The sequence below is a fragment of the Cavia porcellus genome, unplaced genomic scaffold, assembly GCF_034190915.1.
Source record: "Cavia porcellus strain 051 isolate PalLab524CR breed Dunkin Hartley unplaced genomic scaffold, mCavPor4.1 scaffold_14, whole genome shotgun sequence".
Lineage (NCBI taxonomy): Eukaryota > Metazoa > Chordata > Mammalia > Rodentia > Caviidae > Cavia > Cavia porcellus.
The window spans coordinates 10,710,801-10,729,602 of record NW_026947497.1 but is presented as its reverse complement, the minus strand read 5'-3'; the positions used below and the strand labels follow the sequence as shown (position 1 = coordinate 10,729,602).

General features: G+C 40.9%; 1 non-coding gene across 1 annotated transcript; it reads left to right on the top strand.

The window, feature by feature from the left end:
* The first annotated feature begins 498 nt into the window (after positions 1-498).
* Positions 499-631, top strand: LOC111756283 (small nucleolar RNA SNORA2/SNORA34 family). Its single transcript, XR_002790778.1, has one exon. It is a non-coding gene; the product is annotated as a small nucleolar RNA SNORA2/SNORA34 family (small nucleolar RNA).
* Positions 632-18,802: the final 18,171 nt, after the last annotated feature.

Below are 18,802 nucleotides of genomic sequence, written 5' to 3'. Positions count from 1 at the left end.
GGGTAGTTGAGTTTAGAGTGGACTTGAAGGTTGCTTAGAACCACTTGGCCAGGGAAATAGACTCGTTATCATCAAGATGGAAGGCATTCTGAAGTCATTGCAAAATCAACCTGGACACAAAGACCAGGCCAGATGGCCAGGCCTGTGACTTTGTTTCCTTACCGTGACATGAAAGGCTGTGGAGTGCGCCAAAAGTTGCATGAGTCTTTAAATGTGGATTTTATATGACAGGATGGGTCCGGTGTGCTCTGGAGCAGAGATACTATCCTGAGAACTCTGAATCCACAGGAAAAGAACGGCGAGAAACACTGTATTTCAGTCAGATAAGAAGGTCCCCATTGAGATAGACCAACCCCTTTGTTTGTAGAAATTCCTCAATAATTCTGAAAATGTCATTTCTGTCATTATGAGCATTCCAAATGGGAAAATGAGAGAAGTTAATTCATGAGATGTCAGTCTACTGCCATTGTAAGTGGCAAATTTAAAGAGTGTCTTTATGTGGCCCTGAATCAAGGCCAGCAGTTTGTTGTAGTTGCTGGTTTTAAATAGGACTTAAAGAGAAGTCCTAGGGTCTGTTGGCCATCTCAGGACTTTGGAAATGTAATGGTCAATGCATTAGAAAGAAATGGCTTAGAGCCCTGCGCGGGCTTGGAGAAGAAGTGACACCTCAAGACCCCGCCACCATCAAGGGAACATCAGTGAACCACTTTCCCATGCCTCTCCACCATTCTGGGAACCCTGGATCAGAGGAACCCAGGTCCCCAAGCCAATCCCCTACATCAACGGTCTGGCAGCCAATGCAGGAAGCATCCAGGATGCAGCAATGGGCTGATGGGGAGAAACACAGGACAAAGTCAAGACAAAGGAGAAAATACAATCGGAGAGCTCCAGTCCACAGGGAACAGGTTCAGGAGACACAGATATAACAGAAATTAGAGGTTACACTCTGGACATTTCAACTTGGTTCTTGTATTATTTGGTTAACTTTACATGCCCATGTCTTGTTGTCTGGACAGCTATTTTTAAGATAACAAGATGCACTCTGGTAGCCATTGTTAATGTCCTACTGTCTTGTTTTGAATGCCTGTATCATTTTCATTGTGTTGTTTGGTTTGGTTTTATTCTATTTTGTTTTGTTTAGTTTTGTTATGTCTGATGATCTGGACGGCTATTTTGAAGGTAACAAGATGTATTATGGTAGCCATTTTTATTTCCTATTATCTTGTTTTAAAATCCTGTGTCACTTTCATTGTTTTGTTTGACTTTATTGTTTTATTTGTTTTGAATCTCTTCAAAATAAAAAATTTAAAATTTAAAGAATTTAAAAATTTAAAAAATAAAGAAAATAATATCTTTATTATATGTCATTACATTACTTACATGTCAGTAGATGGCCATTTAGAGTTTCTATAAAGTTAAGAATTTATAATATTCTCCTTCATGTATTAATGGCTGGAGATGAAATGATAGTGCAGGTGGATCACTTAATAAAAAATGTATAACTGATTTCTTTTTAAAACCAAGTCTGTTTATTCAGAATAACTGATACGCTAATATCAGTGCTATATTAAGAGAAAAACTGTGCAGTCTTTCAAAGTTTTCCATGGCAGCTGGTTTCCTTTATCTGATTCTACCTTTTACCTGCTGTATCATAGAAAAAGTATTCAGAAAACCGAAACAGATGGCCACTATGAATTTTGAAGTTTTGTTTTCTTGTTTGTTTTTAATATGCAGCCCACTACATTTGATATAATCTGCAGTGGGTTCTCAGGATTGGTTTTGCCTTGGTGTTTGATATGGACCCAAATGGGAATGGCACTGCTATAGAAAAACAATGCACAAACATGGAGGCCAGGGCTGTGCTTTTGTGGAAGAGGATGCTGGAGTTTTATTTTATTTTTTAATTAAATGCTTTCCCTGCATCCATATTCCATTAAATTTCTGTCTGGTCTTCATGCTTGCATTTTTTTATTTCTACTAGATTTCTGTAGTTGTTCCCATTTTCTCACTGGATCCTGCTTTATCTTACAGGTCTAGTGGTAGTATAAGTCTGGTTCATATTATTTTTCGATTGGCCTCAGTGTAGGAAAATTTGACAAGAGAAACTTCCTGGAGCAATCACTGGGTATATTAAATAAATACCTGCTTCAGGGGTTATTTATTTTAAAAAATGAACCCTTTTCCAGAATTATCATAAGGAATGTTGAAATACTGAGATGTTTCTTAGGCCTTCAATGTAATGCTTTGAGGTTTAAAGTTCTCTATCGATGTTTTAGAAAACACAGAGAGCTCGCCTATCAGAGGAGCGCTAGAAGAAGTACCAAACAGAAGATATTGGGGTAGAATTTTTGCAAATTTCCCCTGTATTAAATGAATGCAGTTTATCAAGTAAATACATGTATTATGTATATTTATGGATTTTTAAGTTGATTTTTTTTTTGTTTGAGATAAAGACACACTATATATTCCAGGCTGTCCTTGAACTCATTATGTAGACACGGCTGGCCTCAAATCCACAGCAATCCTCCTGCCTCAGCCTCTGGAGTACCGGGATTACAGGAGAGTGCTGCCACATCCATTGCAAATTGATTGCTTTTTGAATGAATATTTATGAAATTCTTAACATATTGCAGGCCCTGCACAGGTATCAGATGTGAGCAAATGAAACAAAATTGGCATTCGAACTAAGGAGGCAGATAGTCAACAAACAGGTAGATATATAATAGTTTAATTTTAGGTGTGGATCTTGAGTTCCATGTTTTTATTAGTTTCCATTTCAGATACTTGAGTCTCAGTTGCTTCATCTGCCAAATGAAGAGCGAACACTTTCTAAAATTGAAAAGCGATAGTTGTATAACAAATTCAGGAAATTTTCAGTTCTAATAATTTTGAGTCTATGAATAAAAAATAATTCATTCTGTGGATAATATTGACTTACATCACTTGAAATTTGAAAATCTTCAAATATCCCTGTAGTAAATATTAGCTCTATGGAAACTTTGATTTTGGATCCTAAAGTACTGCTATAATTATTGTAAAAGAGTTTCTTTCAAGATTCTTTTTAGAGCACCGAGAGGTTTGTGTGTGTCCTGTGTGAAAACTGCCATCAAATCTATCACTTTAGTTTTGCTAGTTTCAAAATTCTATTTTTTAGAAATCATTCCCTTAAGCTTTCTTTATTTCTTTAAGTAGCATTAGTGCTTTTTAATTTTTCAGAGAAGCTGTATGTCTCAAGGAAATGCATGGCTCTAGTGACCCTGTAAACAGAAGGGGGCGGAGAGACCTGTCCCTCATCCTGTGCCAGTGACCTCCTCGCCACCGCTCACAGCCCGCTGGTCCCTCCTTCACAAATGCACCCAGGATCGACGCCAAGACTGATGGTCTTCAATTCAGGCTTCACTTCTTGCCTCTCCTGGCCTCACCTCTCCTCTGTCTTCTCTCTTTTCTTGCTTTCTCTCTTTGCCCTTATTTTACAAAATTGTGACAAAATGTTCCTGTAACTTTAGACTTCATCAGTGGGGTATTAGACTCTTATTTGCAAGTGACTTCAGTCTCTTGAGTTGTAATGTACTGAGACCAGAGCCTAGGCAACAATTAGCCGGCAAACATCTCCTGCCACAGGCTCACCTGCATTGCTGAGAGCCCGCGTCTTCCTAAGAACAGGATGTTTATCTTCTGACTTTTGGAGGTTTTCACAAGTACATAACCCATCATTCTCTTTGGATGTACCCTTTCCTGTGTTCAGTCTAATTGAGAATAGCTCTAATACCTAGTGTGAGTGGATAGTGTGAACATGATAGAATTTTAGCCATTATTTTTGTTTAATTTTTATTTTATTAGTACATTTTTGCAGTACATAATGGATACAGTCGTTGTGAGGAGTTGGGGTATGTACATAACACATTTTAATTCTTTTTATGTCCTTTTATCTTCCTCCTTCCATTTGCATAAGACCTCTTTCCCTGTTTCCTATTATTTTTTTATTTTGCTGTTTAATTTATTTATACTTCGGGTTTCTTACATAAGAAAAAAAATCCTATGCTCTTTGCTGATGCCAAATTCAAAGGCCTAAAAACAGTAAAACAGAGATGATATCTACTAATTCTGTATGCATGAAGCTTTTTCTGTTTACCCACTGTGTACATTAAAGAGGGACCCAGGTCAGTGGAGGATGATTCAGAGCAAAGGAGGTTCTGAACTGTATATGTGGTATCTGGACAGACTTCAGTACCCCAATTCTACTTCAAATGCATGGCTAATTTTCTGCATACTTAGCACAAGCTACAGAAACATTAAATCCTTGCTGTGAAAGGTAGTATTCTGGATAGTCTGACGAAAGCCTGTTTGGTAATGAACTACCTAGAACACAATATAGTTTGTAGTATACTACTTTCTCATAAAGGTTAAAATTTCTCTAATCACCCTGTTAATTGAGTCAGCATTACCACATTAACACAGATATTGATGGAACACTCCTAATTTAAAAATTGAAAGCTGATCGCCTCCAAAAGACAAAACTTTTGAAGCAGCAATATACACAAGTGGAAAATACCACACCTGGGTCATAATCAAAATGAAGGGACACTAAAACTACTAAAATTACCTTTAGACTATTTAGGTATAAATGAAGCATAAATTTCATGTTTAGATTTGTGTGAGAATATTCAAAATCCAGAGGGTCTCAATCATTTCAGAAAAGGAATTCTTAACCTAAACATCAATAATCTGTCTATCACCTACTGAATATGTTCATGTTATTTATGATTAAAATCAGCATCAGTATATTTGTCATCTCTCATTTTAGCAGAATGCCTTTTATTGTCCTGTCATTGAAGTGACAGTGAAGCAGCCACAATTGCAGTGATTTATGTGGATCATTAATGACAACTGCGGGTAGATTTTAGTTCATCCATCTTTCCTTGGACCAGGCAAAAACACTGTTTCAGATAAACCTCCCCTCTGAGTGGGTTTTGATAGAAAGAATTCCAAGGAACTTTTTGTTCAGGGCTCTGAACTTAGAATGTCTCAGAAACCTGTTAGGTAGTATTTTTGGGGGTGCTAAGTTGGCACCCTGAAATACTGGCCTAGTTTTAGGGGTTGAAGGTGATCTGGACTGTCAGGAGAGGATGACACAGGGTGGCACGGAGCGTGGACCTTTCCTGCAGCAGTGCATGCAGAGACTGCATGTATGCAACTCTGCTTTTCATTCTGATCTTCACTTATCACACACACACACAAACAAAAAACAAACCCAAACAAACAAATAAACAAACAAACAACAAGAGACTTACGGAAGAGGTGAGAGCTTTCTGATGCTGATGCTGCTGTCAAGTCTTCCTTCTCCTGGTTGTGATTCATGAAGAACTTTACTGATAACCAGTATGCTTTTTTCTTTAGTTTCTGTTCCAAAGAAGTAGATATCAGCAGCAGAACATTCCCAGGCAGGTTCTCCAAGGCACGCTGCACTGAGTGTGCAGGATGCCAGCCTTCCCTTGGGATCTCTTGTGATGCCACTCTCATCTTTGCACAACGGTGCACTAATTACCTTCCACTTAGTGCTTCGTGCATGCCAGCAAGCAAGAGACCCCATGCTGGATTTTTGAGTAATTTCATGAATGCTCCTAAGGGGTAAGAGAGCAGCTTTCTCAGCATGACTACACCTTTAGAATAACTCCTCGCGTGTCTCTGGGCCCCTGAAAAACAAACTTTTCTTCCTCCATATCCTTTTATCCCTTCTTGTATAGAGGAAAAATGTTTTCCCATTTAGATTCAATCAGTCAGAGAAAGTGGGAACTAAGCTTGGGATTTGTGCCACAAGCTATGAGATGGATTTGATCTGTGGAACTTCAGTGGTGATGAGCTTGGTACACTTAAATTTCGTGCAAGTAAGTCTACTCTCAGCAGAGATGGCAGGAAATTTTCTAGTGGTCATTTAGCAATGTGCTGTACCAATCAGGAGTCAGTGGATATGTTTAATTCTAATTTTGGCATTGATTTATCCCCCAAGGCTGTGTTCTCCTCTGGAGCTCGAGGTCTTTCTGGACTAGGTGGTCACTGGCAAATTCAGATTGCTGTGGTTTTAGGACTGAGGTCCCTGCTTCTTTTTCTTTCAGTTGGAGGCTGCCCTCACTTACTGGAGGCCACCGAAGTGTCCTGCATATGACTCATAATACAGAAGCTCCCTCCTGCAGGATCAAGGACAGCAAGAGACTTTTTTTTTTTTTTTTTTTTGCTAAACTATCAAAACAGAGTCACATAAACACATAGGAAACAACCGGTCCATTACCTTGGTCACTGCATATCACTAGACCAGGGTGCTATATCATCTACAAAGCTCCAGGCTACCCTGGACAGAGTTTAAGGGGTATGCACTCTGGGATCAGGAGTCTTGGGACCATCTCACAGTTCTGCCCATTAGCCTTCTCTAGAATTTAGTTTATTAGATGAGACAACTATTTTTGCAAGGGAAAAAAAAATAAAAGGAACAGAACTAAAATAAGGGGAAATCAAGTCAGATAGTGAGGGATTTAAAAACCAATGGATTCTGCAAAAAGTTTAAATCAGTTATGCAGATGCAATTTAAAATATTTTTAATTAAAATATTTTATGGATGCTAAAATGGAATAAATACAATTTAGTCACAGATCACATTCTAGATTGTCTCTTATTTCAGCCTCATAAATCTGTGTGTAAGTAGCCAAGTCAGAGTTGGAGCCCAGTTCTAACTTCAAAATCTTGTTCTGCCCACGATGCCATGGGAGGAATTTCCCAGTGACCGTGGAGGTTTGCAGCCTTACACATTTTCAGAATGAGGCATGTGTCTAAATGAAATCAGCTCAGGTAGGAGAAACTGCTTCTGAGCTGAGAGACCCAGCTTCCTCTTGCTGAAGTTGCCCTCTGCACTTGGCTTCAGAGCATAGGATGGAGACTCCTGCCCTGCTCTGCTCCACAGCCTGCGAGCCCGTGGAGGTCCATGCAAAGCGTGAGACAGCACCACCCTGGGCCTAAGGGCAGAAAAGGAGCTGAAATTACCGTGCTGCAAGTGAAGGCTGGGCTCACAAGAGCACCGTGCTTGAGCTGCAGAGGGAATTTCTCATTTGTGGTCAGAAAACCTGACCCAGCGTCCCTCGTCCCTGGCTGTGCACCCGTCCATTTATCTCCAGCCTTCCAGACACCAGGCACTGTGCACAGGCAAAGCAAAACAAAATGAGTGGCCTTGATTTTCCAAGGACAGGTACATTGAGATGACTCTTTGAAATTTATTCTTATCGGTTTCCATTGATAAAATGTTCTAAGAGGAAAAGCAGTTTAAGTAAAGATTTGGGTATCAGGCTTTTTCTGAGTATAGCATTTATGTCAGTCTCCAAAGGAAGAAGCCCTCCAGAGGTTTGTCTTAAAAGGCAAGATAGGAACCCGGTGCCTTTTGGTGCTAGGCCCCAGTGACAGATTTACTGCCTGCCTGCCAGGAGCTCCCCCCAGAGAGGGGAGCAGCAGGTGAGAGCTGCAGCCTGGAGCCCTTAGTGCTCCCCGCACATGTGGACCTGTGGTGTTCAGGGTCAGGCCGGGCAGGCTGTGTTTACAGTCAAGGTTGTGTGTGTGTGTGTGTGTGTGTGTGTGTGTGTGTGTGTGTGTGTGTAGGCTTACATCTCTCTTAACCTTTATGGCAAGAAACTCTTCTTATTGTTGGATCAGGAGACATTCCAACATGTCCAAACTAAAAACAAGCATTGGTGATTTATAAATAGCAATAATTATGCCTTGTCAAAGTTCTGCAGTATTTGGAGAAAACAAAAGGAAAAGAGGATCATAAGCGACAAATTTAAAACAAGACATTAATGTGTTTGCCCATCTTTTAATAAAAGCAACCAATGTAAACTAGAGACAGGTAGGATAGAGCCTGGACAAGGACTGGTGGCTACTTTCACTCTCCTTCCTGCAAGGACACTAATTATAAAATGAAACTCAGATTCTCAAGCCTACTGAGTTCACCATGAATTAACCTTGCATTTAAAAGCTGTGGTGTGTTCTTGTTAGAGATCTGTAGTCATTCAACACAGTTAAACTTAGAGCAATTGCAAATGTATCTAGTCTAGAGGAAAAGAGAGGGTTCCAGGAAATAGTCAAGGGGGTCTCTGGGACTCAGGGCTTTGATGCAATGGGATAAAATTGGGCAAATGCTCCTGGGTAATAGAATGTGGTGCAAACAGCATTGGACTCATTGCTTCTACGATTTCTCACATGCTGCTGACTTTCTTTAGAAAAAGAACATTATCTGTCCCACTCCTTAGGGAGTACCCTTGGTCCCAGCCATGATTGAAAACTATCCTTGGTCTTTAAAATCAGTAGTTGACAAGCTACCAAGGAAGCAAATTTTAATACACACTACACCTGGAGGATCATAAAGGATGTACACACCAGGAAACAGACGTCTTGAGACCAACTTAAAATTCTGTCCAGTACACCTCTCTTGAGAAATCTGTGGCAGAGTTGAATGCATTGTGGGCTACCCAGTTACAAACACAAAACATCTTTCGGTGCATTTCTTTGTGTGAATATCCATTGTAAGACCATGTGAGTCTGGAGAGCAGCACGCAGTTTGCATTCTGATCTCATCCTGCAGTTTCCATGAAACCTGGCTCTGTCCCCAGGTGCTCAGGTCTGTGTTAAAGGGCACCCACAGCATGCATGCCCAGGCTTTTATTGTTCTGAGTCTAGGGCAACTGACCCCGCCCTCACTTAGCGATCCACTTTAGAAATAGTCACGTTTGCTTTGATGTGCGGGAAAGAGCAGCAGTTACCTTTGCTCGCTGACAGGTGGCTGTGTTTGTTTTAGGGATGCTTTTGGAGCCTGACAATGAGGGGCGTGCAGGCTGAATGAGGGGAGATGCGGTGCCTGTGCGGAGCCCTTGTGTGCCAGGTAGCAGGTGGGTGAGGCTGGCACCGAGCCTTGGCGAGACACGAGGAGGAAACTTGCAGATGCAGAGGAAAGCGACTGGTGTGCCGCTTGGAGGGAAATTCAGCTGCATCTTGGAATAAAAAGCAAAATCTTCAGATACAGCACTTGCCACACGCTGTTGTGAATATCTGTGTGAGTCTGTCCCTCTTCGGAGGATCACGAGGCTTAGTGAGCACATCTAATATCTTCACCTGGTGTTCAGCGCCTTGTACAGTAACAGGGTGCCGATAATTACTTATGAAATCAGCAAAACAAGCAAAAAGTCTTTTGTAGAGTGCTTTGGAAAACCTTTATGTAATTGTGTGGTCTTGCATATATACATATTTTATATAGTTCCACATTTTATTTAATGTATTATGTAATCTTAGTGTTTTCTCTGGTGTATTAGTGGGAAGTAGTCTGTATGATGGGCCATTTGAAGCTGTTAATGAACATCAAAGTCCGACATCAATGGCTCAGAAGCCTCGGGAGCTCACATGCCATGGTAAGCTGCCCTGACCAGTGGTTTGGGGATGTTTCTGGGTCTTTGTTTGCTCCTATACTCTAAAAAAGGAATGAGGAAAGAACCCAAACTGTACTCACTGAGCACGACTTCCTTGTTCATGAAAGAAGGAGGATCTTACTGTTGTTTGTCCCCTGAACGTGAGAAGAAGGCCTGAATGTTGCTTCGTGTTTGTTCCGCAGGCCACAGTGCCCTGAGGTCACTGTCCCTGCACTCCGCACACACAGGAGGACTCCAGATCTGCAGCAGGGTGACTGCAAGGGAATCTGGCGGGGGAACACATTCACCCTCGCAGGCCATGTGTTGTTCAAGGACAGCCAAGCTTGGTGGAGCTTATTTCTTTCAGAATAGCAGACAGGGTGGACCAGTGGAGAGAACTCCCCTGTCTCTTGCTATGGGCTTGGCAAGCACAGAGACTGCCTTTCTGTGTTGAACTGGGTCTGTGGCTTAGTTGTTTTAATGCTTAATCTCTTTCTTCTGGGCAATCTTATATGTTTCCTAAGATGTATTTTTCTTATCATATCACATTGGGTTGTCATTGTCAAATGGTTAATTTGAGACTTCATCACAGTTATAAATGTCTTATTTTACTCACGTTTATTTTACATGGAGTATTAATAATATATAAGATTGGAATCACCACAGGTTTTTTTTTGGCTGGGATTGTAAATTAATCATGCATTTGCAATCAAATTAAATATTTTATTATCAGCATGGGTATGTGTTAAGATTTAGAATTCAGTATGATCACTTCTGATCATTTAAAGGCTCAGCTATTCTATCATATGCTACCCAAGTTTGAATCATATTGTCTAGAAGGGAAGGCTCTCTGGGATTTGGAAATAAGCCTTGAGTTCCTGGGGTTCCTTCCTATGCAAAGCTCCCCCACCTCCTCATGGAAGAACCAGTTTTCCAAAGCAGTTATTGTCTGCTCTGGAATGCACTGCACTGCACTGGATTTGACAATAGTCAAAATCAGTTTTACAGTAAGACAAAAAATAGTAAACAAGAATTATTCCCTAAATCTACTCAGAAAGCCTTTGATAGAGGTATTGAAAAGCTTGTTGGGGAAGGCCTTCACGAATTTGGGACACATTTATTTCAGGAAGCTCAAGTACATCTGTATTATAATAACAGGATGTAGATAATCACTTTAAGTTTTAATCTTGCTAGCTGGTAATGTCAGAAAAATCCTGTGTAGCTCTCAAAACTACTTCATTTATCTTTACTATCAGCACAATTGACCCATGGATATTTTTTCCTAACCAGCCAGAAGACTAATGGGAAAACTGAGTTGGGAGTTGATATCAGGATCTGAACTAGAACGTGCCCTGACTGCTGGGTTGACAAGCAGCACTGAGTCTTCATGGAGAAAGACTTCCAAGAACTGACCTGTTCACAACATGCCTTAAGATTTCCGTCTTGCAAAATAGTATTTTGTGTTAAAATAGAGGAAAGTAAAGCAAGTCTTGGATGGAGAATGGAATCCCAAAGATGGTTTAAAAAGACAAGAGAAACAGTGGTGAGGAGACCACCTTGCAGAACTGCTCTGTGCCAGATCCTCTTGGGAAGGGGGACTGTGTCATTCCGAGGAACACAGAAAGAAAATGGTCACATCAATGTCACAATGGAAGCTATGGCTGTGAAGCAAAGTGCATCTTTAATTTCTGTTATTTTTGAAAATACCTTTGTCTCGTACACAAATACATTTTCAGAGCCTTTGTAAGTTTTAAATTAAATTTTTGAATTTTGTCCAAAGAATAGCTTCAGGATGAGAATCTCTGCAGTTTTAGTTTCTGGGGTGACATACAGCATTTATCCTCACAGCAGCCTCGTGCAGTGGATTGCATTTTATTTTAGAACACTTGATCCTGCAGTGTACCATCTATTGCTGTGAAGGCACCTCGCATGACCATCATGTTACTGATTCACACACAGTGAGTAGTACTTTAGGACAGTCATCTTTGAGGTGTGGCTCCAGCAATATCAGTGTCATCGGGCAGCTAATCACAAACGCCTGTCCCAGATCCCAGGCTGATTGACTGGCCCAGACGTTCTAGGTTACAGCCCAGCACCTGTGTGTTACCAAAGCTTTTGGGTGACTCAAAAGTGCGCTGGGCTATCCATACCTCCCAGAGTTCAGACTGCTTTCATGTGAGTGTCAGGCAGCAGAGGAATCTGCTTGTTTTTCAGAGGAATCTAAGACTTTAGGAAGTCAGTTGTGCTGAAGTTAACTCAAAGTTAAGTGACAAAATTTGGACTTGAACCCTGTTCTTTTTGCTCCAACTCTGACCATTCTTTCCATGCCATGCTTGGCACTTTTGCTGTCAAAGTCATTCAAAATATAAAATCTGAAGCTTGGTGTCCAACCCAGGTAATTGCCACATGACTTCCTATGGAGAGATGAGAAGGGACTCTTGGCATGGTGCTTCCTGATGACAAAGTCCAGGGTCCAGTCAGAGTTCTGAGACACCGCGCTATCCGTACACGGGGTGAGGCCCACTTCACCGGCTGCATCATCAGTTGCCACCTCCAGGATTTCCTCTTCACAGTGAAGTGTTCATAGCTCTGGACTGATGAGTATAAACTTTCTTAACCTACGGTAACAGGACATAGTGCAGGGTGATTAAAAATAATACATACAGTTGATATATGCAAAATTTATTTGGGAAAAATGTCATGATGGGGTTTGTGTGCCAACACCACCTACAAACATTCCTGAGGAATTCTAATTATAGCTAAGTTCCCTTCTCTTTGGTGTGAATTGCTTAAAGGAAAGAGTACTTCAAATATGAAAGAGATGATCAAATTCTTCTTCTTACAGGATATTAGCTAGTACAAAATGCCTCCAAAGGAAAAATGCTAGATTAGACTAATTCACTATTATCTTGCTCTTTTGTTTTTATTAGAGAACTAATTTTACTAAAAATTTTAGCAAACATTTACTTAAATTAATTAAAATTTAAGAATTAGTCTAAAGTACTTCAAAATTGACTTTGTGAACAGTAGTTGTCTCCTATCTTCTATTTTTTACTTCAAATATCATGTCACAAAAAATATATATATAACTCCAGAGAAGAATAATTTATTTGTTCACTTCTTATAATATGATATTCAAATCAATGAAAGTAACAATCATCATATAAGTTGTTAATGGTCGATGTGTCAACTTGAGCTGTTCAGAAGTGTAACTGAGAGACTCAGCAGGGAGCCAGGGTTCTTACTTTGTAAATATCTCATCCCATGCAAAGGAGGACAAGGAGATTTTGTGAGCGGTGCACCCTCCTTGGGGGTGGTGGTGGCCTGTGCACAGTGTAAGTCTCTGGTTGTGTGTAGGATAGTTGAATCTTTATGGCTGCATTGGTTAAAGTGGTAGAAATACAATCTAAATAGCAGTGTTACGGTCTGGTTGTCTGCTCTGGGAATCAAAGTAGTACATCCACTGTGCAGCGGGCAATGAACAAAGGCTGCGTGAGCTTTGTGAAACAGGTGGGTTTGCTCCAGCTGTGCACCATGACTGGCTGGCACTGGTTGGCAAGTTAGTCACCCTGGAAGCACCACGCAGGCTGTGTGGCCCAAGAAGGGACACATAAGATCAACTGCAGTGCGGGTCAGTCGCTCATTTGAAATCCATGTTGCAGTGGCCCTGTATGTGTGTGTGTGTTTGGAGAGGTTCTGTATACAATTTTGTAACAGCCCACAAGCTTGCTTTTGTTTCTGACTTCTGCACTATTCAGGGGCTCCCAAGACCACCTAAAAATGGTCTTGTTCATATGTACAGTTCACTGCAGGGAAAGAAGAGACAAAAATCAGCTAAGGGATATGATTCATGGGCAGAATTTAGCAGGGTTCTGAACAAGGCTCTTCCAGCTAGCAGGTCCTCATAGCATCATGGACAGATTCCCTTCCTGGAAACGGTACCTGACATTATACCCTGGATGCTCAGCTGACCCTGTGTCACTGCCATTTATCAGGGCCCAGTCACGTGGCTGCCTCCTGCCCCTGTTCTTCCAAAAGCCACAAGATCCCTTCAGTCTCAAGGCCTCCTGTGGTGGTGAGGCTGTTAGCACATGGCCTGAAGCCACGGCATAAGACACAGCATTAGGATATCTGAGGTGGTCCCCAGGCCCCCAGGTAAACAAAGACTCTCTCCTGGATATCACAAGGGACAAGGACAAGGACCAAGCCCAGCTTATGTGCCTATCTCATCCACATCTTTCCCTCACTTCCTGGAAAGGAGGGAACTTGGTCCTTATTACTGAAGGAGTGTCACAAGTTGTGTCAGTTATTTTTCTGAAGTAGCAGTTACATTTTGATGGTAATTTTCAGTGTTTCTCGGTAGTGCACAGCACCTTGGGCTCAGCTTTGAGCACACACTCCAGGGTACATGTTCTGGCCGTCTCATGGGGCACTGTGGCCCAACACAGCCGTTACACCCTGGGGCTTTTCTCCGTCTTCTGTGCACTGCAGTAGCTTCACCTTTATGCATCAGTACCACCGGTACCACTCTTCTCCTGGCCCACACATCCATTACCTTTCCTACTCTCTACTAATTGTGGAGGCTACAAACGGTGATGGGAAAACAATCACGGGGATATATTTTCTTGGTTATCATGGGCTTGGTAAACAGCCTGACTCAAAATCATTCATGCTGATTTATTTGAATGGAAGGTTTTTGCTTTGCATTGTTCTAGCTATCTATTCAGAATTTATTCATGTCCTATGAAGTGCAGGTGCTGCCATACAGGCCCAATATACACACACTGTGTCTTTTCTTTACAGGGAGAACTCTGTAACTATCACACTGCCTGCCTTTATTCCCTGCCCTCTACTTCCTTGTGTTCTGTTGGTCTGTAGGATGGGGCCAAAAGTACTGGGAACGTGAACATAAGCACAGAAAGCCATCCCTAAGTGATCTGCTTATCTTCTGCCCAACATTAGTGAGCTACTGTTAGGGTTCCTGCTATCATAGAAGAGACAGAGATGAATAAATAATCATACTCCTCCAGCTTAACACTAATAGAATGTTTAAAGTGCTGCTAAATACATTAAAATGTTTGGCTAACATTGTTGGAATGGAGATGTAGAATAGAGGAGGGGGTTTTGTGCAGTATTAGATTTTCCCAGTAGATAGCAAAGTTTTAGGAAATTTAAAAGCTAACTGAAAAATATATTATTTTCTTTCTTTCTTTCTTTCTTTCTTTCTCTTTCTTTCTATTTTCTCCCTTCTTTCTGCTTCTACACGTTGATGCCTGTCAGGCACCTGACCTGGGCCACTTTCATGATTAAAACAAATGCTGAGTTACTGGTAGGAATGAATGTTTTAATCCTAGACTGATACAGTTTCAGAGAAGAATAAATTAGGTAGCTTCACATTAGCAGAAATGTAAAAAATATAATCATTAATCATGTAACACCATGCACAGGCGTTTTACTGTAAGCAGAAAAATGAACCCCCCTCTTTTTTTTTCATTAAAAAGAAATCTATACAGATGTAGCTGGAGAGGATGAAAGTGTCGGTTTTTACATTTAAGGATTGGTGCTTTATGAGCCTTGATGTGTTAAGGCTTCCTCTGGGGCCGCGCCGATGAGCACGCCGCACAGGTGGCCCCCTGGATTTATAGACACAATAACGGAGCAGGAGAAGCCGAGGCCAGTGGGCCAGTGGCACATGGGATGCAGCTGGCTGGGCCACTTAACAGCCGACATCAGTTTTATGTGACAGAGCCACTTACCGAGACTCAGGAGACACTTTGTCCTGGATCCTCTGTCGGCCGCTTCTTTCACTCTTCCCTTCCTGTGGCAGAGCTCGGGGCAGGCTCTGAGAGCTGCTTTGTCAAACTCTGAAATGAGCAAATTAATTCATCATAATTTACAATGTTCTGGGGCTCCTTGAACATCTGTTCAGTGTCACTTTGTGTTCTAACACTTGAAAGCTTGGGTGAGTTAAGCGGGTTATGGGGCTTGGGAACTTGAAAAATTAAAGCATCTGTGTCTGAAGAAGCCAGAAAACTAGCTTTTGCAAATTAAAAAGGTTATTGAATTATCTAAAGCACAATCACTGGTTATATGCTTGCTGTATTTGAGGGGTAGTGGGTGAGGGTTTCGGACTGGGTTTCCACTAAGACCACGGGGATAGTTATTACCAAACATTGCTAAGAAGGAAAAAGAAAAATAATTTCACACACACACACACACACACGTACACAAGTACACACTTTAAAATTCCCAAGGCACAGAGTTAATTACTGGCTAATTGTGCTTAAAATTCAACTTGTTTCTCTTCCAGGTTAATCTAAATCAAAGGGCATCATGGTGCACACCTGCAATCCTAGCACTTATAAGCCTGAGGTAGGGGATCACTGCAAGTTCAAGGCCAGCCTGGGCTACACAACGAGCTCAAGGCCAGTCTGAACTAAATAGGGAGATCCTGTATCAAAAAACAACAACAACAAAAAAAGGTATACCTCAAATGGAGTCCTTCAAAGCAGCACTATTTCAGGAAAGGGATAGAAGAAAGAGGGAAATATGGAGCAATTGAGAGAGAGAGAGAGAGAGAGAGAGAGAGAGAGAGAGAGAGAGAGAGACAGAGACAGAGACAGAATAAATCACCAAGCAAGTGTAAGTGAAAAATGAGAAGTGACAGAAATTTGCATATTACCTGCATGTGAGATAATCAATGCATTAATTTATTTTTGTTTTTTCTCTATCATATCCTCGAGGTTCAAGCTCATTGCTAGACTGTTGCCCACAAAAGTACATTTAGAAAGAAAAGAGGCAGAGGTTCCTTACAAGCAATCTTGTATTTCGTGTTGTATTTTGCAGGAGCTCAAGCACTGTGGGCAGGAATGGGGACAGTCACAGAGGACACAGGACCTGGGGGCCACACTGTCCCTATCGGGCAGTGGCAGGAAGTCCTTGCAGGGAGCTGGAGCCTGATGCTGGGCCTTGGCCTCTGGTTTCCAGCCACATCCCAGATCCCTGAGTGTTACCTGCAGTGCCTACTGCAAGCCCACAGAGCCACATGTGAGCTTGGACAGAGGCCACTTCCATTTGCATGGGAGTCCAGGCAGCCCTCCATGTGGGCTGGGCAGGAGCAGAAGTTCTAGATGTTCAGCTGAGCACCAAGCTAGGGGATCCTCCGAGATCATCAGTGGAAACTTCCTTGAGTTGAGTGGCCTGAGGATCTGGTATTTTGCGTTTCTTTCTGATATGCTTGCTTTGTGGGCTTGGAGTCTTTTGCAATAATTCCCACTCACTGTACACATTTCTGTGGCTTCATTTTAGCAGAAAAAAATATTCATAGACATTTTTATGTACGCATACCTTTAACCCCGCCTTTTTTTCACCCAGGGTTTTAGATAATGTAGGCAATTTACTTGGGAATCTTATCAGTTCATTAATGATCTTTGCACCTTATACAAGGGAATATAGCTAAAAAGTGTTGTGGATCAACTGATTTGAGGCAGAAACTAAGTTTAAATTCATCTGTTGTTTAAGACAAAAGGCCTATCAGAAATGAAGTATTTATAAAATGCTGCAAATGGTGTATTTGAAATGTTTGTCAGCAAATATAATATAGTGTGGTACCTAATGAAGAGAAACTTTGAGGTTAGACACATTTAAGGTCAGTCTCAGATTTTTAAAATATCAGCTGCAAAATACTGGGCACATTATTGTTCATCTGTCATATTGGATTGTTGTGAAGATTAACTGTAAAAGTGAACAAAATGCTTGAATAGTACCTGGCATAGAGGTGATGTTTAATTATATAGTAGGTTTGCTTGCTTCCAAAGGCTCATGTCTTCAAAAAGTTAGGACACATATATGCGAAGTAAACAATTGTTATGCTCACAGCATGTCAGAGTGTCTAGAAGGACACAGTTTGGTAGTGTTACTGTGTGTATTCAGAGAAATAAACCTTCATTTAGGTGTGAAATTTTATAATTCAAACTATTTACTACTTCACAATGGAATTTCTCAAATCTACAATGAAAAAGTGAGGTTTTTTTTTTTTACAAGAAAAATACGCCAGCATGGTATATTTTGATTTGATTTGTCCCAAAGTAGAACAGATTGCACTAAATTAACAAGCTCTCTCCAGCTTTCTCTGTTACTCTTGTGTTGTGCAGTGTGTGTGTTTATAAGTGTTCTGTGCATGTTCACCTATCATCCAGGCACCTACAACAACCTGAAATTCTTCAGCTTAGTAGACTGATGGATGTTGACATCACCACATTGGCCCCACAGGCCCTGTTCCTTGATTAAAGAACTAACTCACACTAAAAGGAGAACATGACAGGAATCATAAGGCAATTGTAGAGCGTGTTATGTGGCATATGTTGACAGAAATTAGTCTTTTTAATTGGCATTCTGTAAGATGTAATTCTTCCTGTTCTGCAGAGTTTCTTGTTCATTAACATGGCTTCGATCTGAATAATATTTTACTTCTTTCAGGTATTTATCAGAAAGAGATATTTCTTGGTGGGAATTCTTTACAGTTCCTAGAAAGGATTGGCTATGAAATAATTAGACATGCGCAGTGAAGTGAGACATATTCGCTATTAATTAACAGTTAACTTCACATGACAGCAAGGTCCACAGAATGCTGGTAGCCAGCAGGCTGATCACAACGCCCTCCTGACCAGATGTGGTCAGTAAAGTGTCTCTTCATTTAGGGCTCCGCAGCGTAGCATAGAGTTTCTCACAGAGTACCTGTGATCAAAGCTCCATCTTAAAGATTTTTTTTTCCCACTGCCTTCTAGATCTAGGCAAATGCTAGATCACAGCATTGGCTGTGATGATGCATCCTTTCTATGGAATATGTTCAGTTTTATCCTGGAAAGAATGACATTTCTTTGAGTCACACTTGCATTTTCTGTCTAATAATCCATTACAGTGACGATAAGAATACAGCATATTCTAGGTCATGTTTTTCCAGAAAATATTTTTCTTTTCTTGAAGAAGTCATGGAACAAGAAAAAAGAGGAAATGCATGGCCACAGAGTAAATTCTTTCCATTGTTCACACTTAATTATTTTGTGAAGATTCACAGAAGACGATTACTTTGTGACAGTTGAACGTGTGACTCCAAAGTCAGTATTGAGTTGAGATTTTAGATGTCTCTTCATCTAGGAAACATATTAATAGTGGGAATATCGAGGAATAATTATTGGTCAACCTTGCGTTAAGAAGAAAGTTTAGTTATGGAGCCAGTAATGGCATTTTTCTAATTTCTAAGAATTTATTTCCAAATCATTAATAGCATATGCACAGTTTGGACTAGAAGCACAGTCGTATTAGTATGCATAGTGGAGGATTGTGAAGAAACCCTGAAAGCCTGT